Genomic DNA, 5,891 nt, shown 5'->3' with positions numbered 1-5,891 from the left:
TAAACTGTTTTGTTGACAGATTACCTAGATCCATATTCTTTATTGCTATTTTCTCAGTGTCTGTGAACATATTAATGAACTTTTTTGAGCCTTTGGAGTTTGTTCTGAATATTTAAAACTATGTATACATAATATCTATTTTATAGTACATACTCAAAAAACAAAACTGATTACTATGATGAATTTTATTCAACCTAAACTAAAATGCATCCAAATGTAAGGAACAAAAAGAAAGGTTATTTTGGTGCTGCATTTGATAGACTTGAGAACTTTTACGAAATATCTCCTCTGTGCCTTGTGCTTCCCTGTATCCTTTGAGTCTTAGGAAAGTTAAATATAGGAAAAGATCTGCTATATGTGTATCTACCTAGACAATTTAATGCTTTGTGTTAACACAGCATCTAATATCTATCTATGTATCTGTCTATATCTATCTACCAATCTATCTACCAAAAATTCCTTATCTATGATTATTATGTATTACTGGTAGTAATATTTTTCCTTAACTTTTCTTTTAATACTTGCTGAAGTCACTAAGAAAAATCAATGTTGCAATATGCAAATGTATCCATTCTATCATTCTATGAATTATGAGTATTTTCTTACTAAGTGAATCATCTATAAACTGACGAGTACATGACTACTACAAAGTAATAACTATCTGATCATTACAGATAAGGAAGTCACATAACACTTTTCATACATCCTACTTAATTTTTAAAATATAATTAAAATAATAAACACACTCTTCTTTCTTCCTTATTTTGACTGCTAACTTGTCTGAACAATTGAACTTTTCACACAGTCCCCAAATGCACCCTGATTGTAACAATCAAACTCATTATTTTAGTTTATGTTCATAAAAGTCAAAACATAGTTTGGCATTGGTAAGACTGTCCTTTCTAGTATGTATTATGTTAATGGGAAGGAAGGCTGGGTAAGGGGAAAAAGCAACTATAATATAATTTATATTTTCTTTGTCTTATCTCTCCTACTCTATTTTACCACATCTGTCTGTCGCTCTCTCTCTCTCTCTCTCTCTCTCTCTCTTTCTCTCTCATAGACACATACAATGTAAATAATACAATCAGAAGTTAATCAGTTTAAATAACAGTTCTGAAACTCTCTCTCTTTGAGACAGTGCAGATAAGTTATTTAGTAACTCTGAGGCTCATTTTCCTCACCTGTGAATTAAGGAAAAAAAACATTAATCTCATATTGTTGCTGTGAATATATAATGAGTAAATATCTTGGTTAGGTGTAATAAAATGTATCAGAGTAATCAGTTTTGTTTATTCAGTATGTACTATAAAACAGATATTACATGTATGTAGTTTAAAATACTCAGAACAAACTCCAAAGGCTCAAAACAGTTCATTAATATGCTCACGGTCACTGAGAAAATAGCAACAGAGGATACAGATCTAGGTATTCTGCCAAAAGAACAGTGTTGAGGTGATACTGTTTTAAATATATTAAGTTAAATAAAATATCTGGTTTTGATTAATTATACCTATTTCTTTTCAGTCTTTTTCTTAAAAATGAAATTACATTTATATCTTGAACTTGTGATTCATATTTTATTTCTACTGAATAGCACTGTGCTAGATACTTCACCTAGCATTTTGAGTTATGGAGGAACCTGATACTTTCTACCTGTCTCATAGATTGGGGGAATTTGGCAATTAAAATCCTTCTCATATTAATTTTATATTACTGCATAATGAAATATCAATGTCTTAGTGACTTAACCAATACCCATTTATGATATTACATGGCTACATGTCACAATGCCAGGTGTGGTTGACCAGATTCTCTGCTAAGGGATTGAGTGACTGGATCACCTATATGGAGGCTCTGGAGAAGAATCCACTTCAAGCTCATTCAGGTTAATAGCAGAATACATCCTCCCAGGGTTCTATCTCAGTTCCAAGAAGACAAGTGCTATTTCTTGTCAGGCAGGCCCCCACATTTTTAAAGCCAGCAAAGAAAAGTTGAATCCTTCCTGTGTTTTGAATCACCTTTTCTTCATCTGTGTCTGACCTCCAGCACCAGATCTGAAGGCTCATGTGGTTATATCAGGTACACCTGGATAGACTCCCTTTAATTAACTCCTGGTCAAATTATTAGTAACCTAAATTACATTCTCAGTATCTGTTTTCCCATTTAATATAGTCACAGGAGTGTTTATAAACTGATAACATGAAAAATGACAGTGGAGAAAAGAATGCAAGTGCCAACTAAAAAGCAGACAGAATTTCTGATCAAGTGAGTTCATGGAACTGAAATTTCTCATGCTCAATAAGGTTTTATGTGAGTATTCTGAAGGAAAAAGGAAGTGGCTTTCTTTTTTTTTAAGTGTTTAAATATATTTACTTTTTGATATTTTAAATTTACAGATAAATTTCATGTATTGATCATGTACATGATATCTGAAGTATGTATATATTGTGGAATGACTAAATCTAGCTAATTACCATATGCATTATCTCATATAGTTATCACTTTTTAAAGAAAACACTTTACACCCACTCTCAACATTTTTCAAGACTATGATACATTGTTAACTATATCCTCATGTTGTACAGTAGATCTCTTGAACTTATTGCTCATACCCAATTGAAGTTTAGTATCTATTAACCAACATCTCCTCAAGCCCAATCACCATTTGAAAACACCCTAGCTTTTGCTAGCCACCATTCAACTCTCTACTTCTATGAGATCAACGTTTTTAGATTTCACATCTGAGTAAGAAAGTATAGTAGTCATCTTTCTGTGCCAAGTTTACTTTCATTTAACATAATGTCCTCCAATTTTATCCATATGTTCACAAATAACAGGACTTCTTTTTATGGCTGAATAGTATTCCTTGCTGTATATGTACCACTTTTCTTCATTCATTCATCTGTTGATGAATACTTAGGTTTATTCCAACCCTTGGCTATTTTGAATAATGCTGCAATAAGCATGGGCATGCAGATATTTCTTAGACATACTGATTTCATTTCCTTTGGATATATATATACCCAGTGTGGGATTGCTGGATTATATGGTAGTTCAGTTTTTGATTTTTTGAGAAACTTCCATACTGTTTTTGATAATGGCTGTTCTAATTAAGAAGTATCCTTCAGCAAAACCTGTATATTTATCTACTTTGGATAGTTTATTTGAATAAAGTGAAACAGGGTTATGATTAGAGACTATGTGACATTAATACCTAAGTAGGGTAAATGCATTGTATTCTCTCTCTTTCCTTGCTAAAACAAAGGGCCTTAAAAATAGTTTATTACCAATTAGGTACTCAGCAAATATATATAGATTGAATTAATAGAAATTATCTATTTTTTACTTCCACATCTATTGCTATTTAATATAGTATGTGATTTAAAGATCTAAATAATATCTTTTGGGTTTAAAGCACTATTTTTTTTCTGGTATCTCTCTTAGGGGATTGAAGAATTTCATACAATATTGAAGACCACTAAAATATTAGGGAATGAAGTCTCCTAAAAATATAAATTTCCCAAGTGAGTAAAATTTTCAAATTGTATTCTCAATCTACATGTTATTCTGGTGACAGACTCATATTATGAAATGGGAATTATTTTGAGTTTACTGATCTAAATCTCAGGGACTATTTTGATTCTTCCTCTGTTACTGATTATGAACTTCCTAGTCTGTTATCATTATATTGTTACTAATGAAAGTATAATGAATTCATTATATCATATTTTGAATCATTTTATACTGTGAATTAGTTATATTCACCTAATTTTGAAATTGTTTATTCCTATAGCATACATTTGGTAATCTTAGAGTTTTTTAACAAATATATTTGGTACTTTAGGTGCATGGTAGAGTTGAACTCTTCTGACCCATATGCCATTGCTTTGGAAAATAAATAGAGAAATAAATAAGCCAAAAAATATTTTTTCTCAGAAATACATTTTTCAATTCCAGTAGAAGCCATAGGAACTAGCAATTTCACTTTGGCCCCCTCTTCCTACCACACTGATTGTGGAAGCACATGTTGAAAAGATTCTGTTGTTGCCTGTACCTGAGGGACAGGATGTGGGTGTGGAGCATAGAAAACAGCTGCTGCAGTTGTGGGAGGTTTTGCTACCACAGCAGAAGATAACCTATCCTGACACATTTGGATGCAAATGTTACTATATGCCCCCCAAATAAAGGCTCTAGTGTTGAAGAAAAATATTTTTGTGTTACACAAATAATGACTTATATATCAGATGGAAGAAAAGTATAATGAGAATAACCACAAGAGAAGAATGAGAAATGAAAAATCCACTTAAAATTAGAAATGGATGTTAAATAGACCTGTGGGTGTAAGGAAAAGAGATATCCATCAAGAGTCTAATTAACTCCTTCTGCTTTGCCTCTTTCCAAATTTCTCCTATGGTAAATTGCTTAATCTCATTGAGACAGTTTTCTCTCAGTTGGGAAATCAGTGTATTAGCACATTGCTTTTATGCATTAGGGTTTTTTTTTTTTTACAAGGATAGAAATATATATACACACATTTATAAAAGTATATATGTGCATATATCATTTATAAAAGTTTATATGTGTATATGTATATAAATAAAATTCTATAAACTGTAAAATACTTATAGAAATGTGATCACTATCATTTTGAATGTACCTTTTTAACTACCTTTGTAATTCTTTTCCACTAAGCGTTGCCAAGGGTTTTGAAATAATTGCTACAATTTTGGCAGAATTTCTAAGGGGACATTTCTATCCTCATGAAACTCTTAGTTTAAGGAAGAGAAAAAACAAAATAGGGAAAGAGCCAGGCTCTATTCTATTGAGAAGTTATTTGTTTCTTCAGACTTTACATCTTAAATATCAAATTTTCTCCTCTAGAGGACACATAAACTGAGGGTACAATCTGCATCTCTAAGAGAAATTCATAGGTTGTACTTTTTCTTCTTCACACCTGGCTGTTGAACCTAACAAGTTTGAATAGTCTGCAAATTGAAGACTCACCCCTACGCATGAGTTAGCAGATCAAAGTAGCTTATTTTTCCTTCTGGGCAAATGTTGTACTTAAATAAGCTCAAGAACAGTGTTCCAGAATCAAAATTCTGTTTGTTTACTATATACTTGAGTAGATCATTACTTAATATTTCATAGGCAAAGTACCATGAAATATTTTAAAGGGATATGAAAATAATTTTGATTATTAAACTATTTAGTTTTAGAAAGAGATATATATGAATATAGGATCTGCATTTTTTTATTTTATTTTTCTATACAGTTTTAAAAAATATTTTTCAAGGAAAGAGGATATGCCTAACACTGCATAGGTGCTGGAAATATTGTATAAAATAAAACAGATAAATGCATTGCCTTCATGAACTTCCATTCTAACTAAACAAGTAAACATATAATTTTAGAAAGGTAGTAATAAATGCTATGGAAGAAATGCAAAGAGGGTGAGTCGAATAGACAAAGCTCGGGAAGGAAGCTGCAATTTTAATGAGGCCCATGAGAATTCCCTCAATAAGGTGACATTGAGAAGAGATCCAAAGGGAGTGAGAAAACATGATCCATGTAGGTACATGGAGAAAAAATATAATAAGCAAAGGAAAAATATGGGCAAAGGCCAAGAAGTTTTGTGCATTACCTAGATTTCGAACAAACAGCAAGGAGCCCATAATGGCTGGAAATAAATGAACACTCTTTGTAGTAGGAGAAGATGAATTTAGAGTTAGGACTACTGCTATAGTGGAAGTCATTAGAGAAGTGACCTGAGATATTTGTCATTATAAGCACTGAGTAGCTTAAACTTTATTCATTATTTTATTCCAAGGTAGTATTTACATATTCATTATATAAATAGAAAAAAATATTTGGAAATGTTGAAATAT

General features: G+C 31.5%; 1 long non-coding RNA gene across 1 annotated transcript; it reads left to right on the top strand.

The window, feature by feature from the left end:
• The first annotated feature begins 1,839 nt into the window (after window positions 1–1,839).
• On the top strand, window positions 1,840–3,527 carry LOC105880657 (uncharacterized). Its single transcript, XR_001158363.2, has 3 exons — window positions 1,840–2,082; window positions 2,176–2,268; window positions 3,448–3,527. It is a non-coding gene; the product is annotated as an uncharacterized LOC105880657 (long non-coding RNA).
• Window positions 3,528–5,891: the final 2,364 nt, after the last annotated feature.

The sequence above is a fragment of the Microcebus murinus genome, chromosome 7, assembly GCF_040939455.1.
Source record: "Microcebus murinus isolate Inina chromosome 7, M.murinus_Inina_mat1.0, whole genome shotgun sequence".
In the NCBI taxonomy this organism is placed as follows: domain Eukaryota; kingdom Metazoa; phylum Chordata; class Mammalia; order Primates; family Cheirogaleidae; genus Microcebus; species Microcebus murinus.
This window is presented reverse-complemented; position numbering and strand designations above follow the sequence as displayed.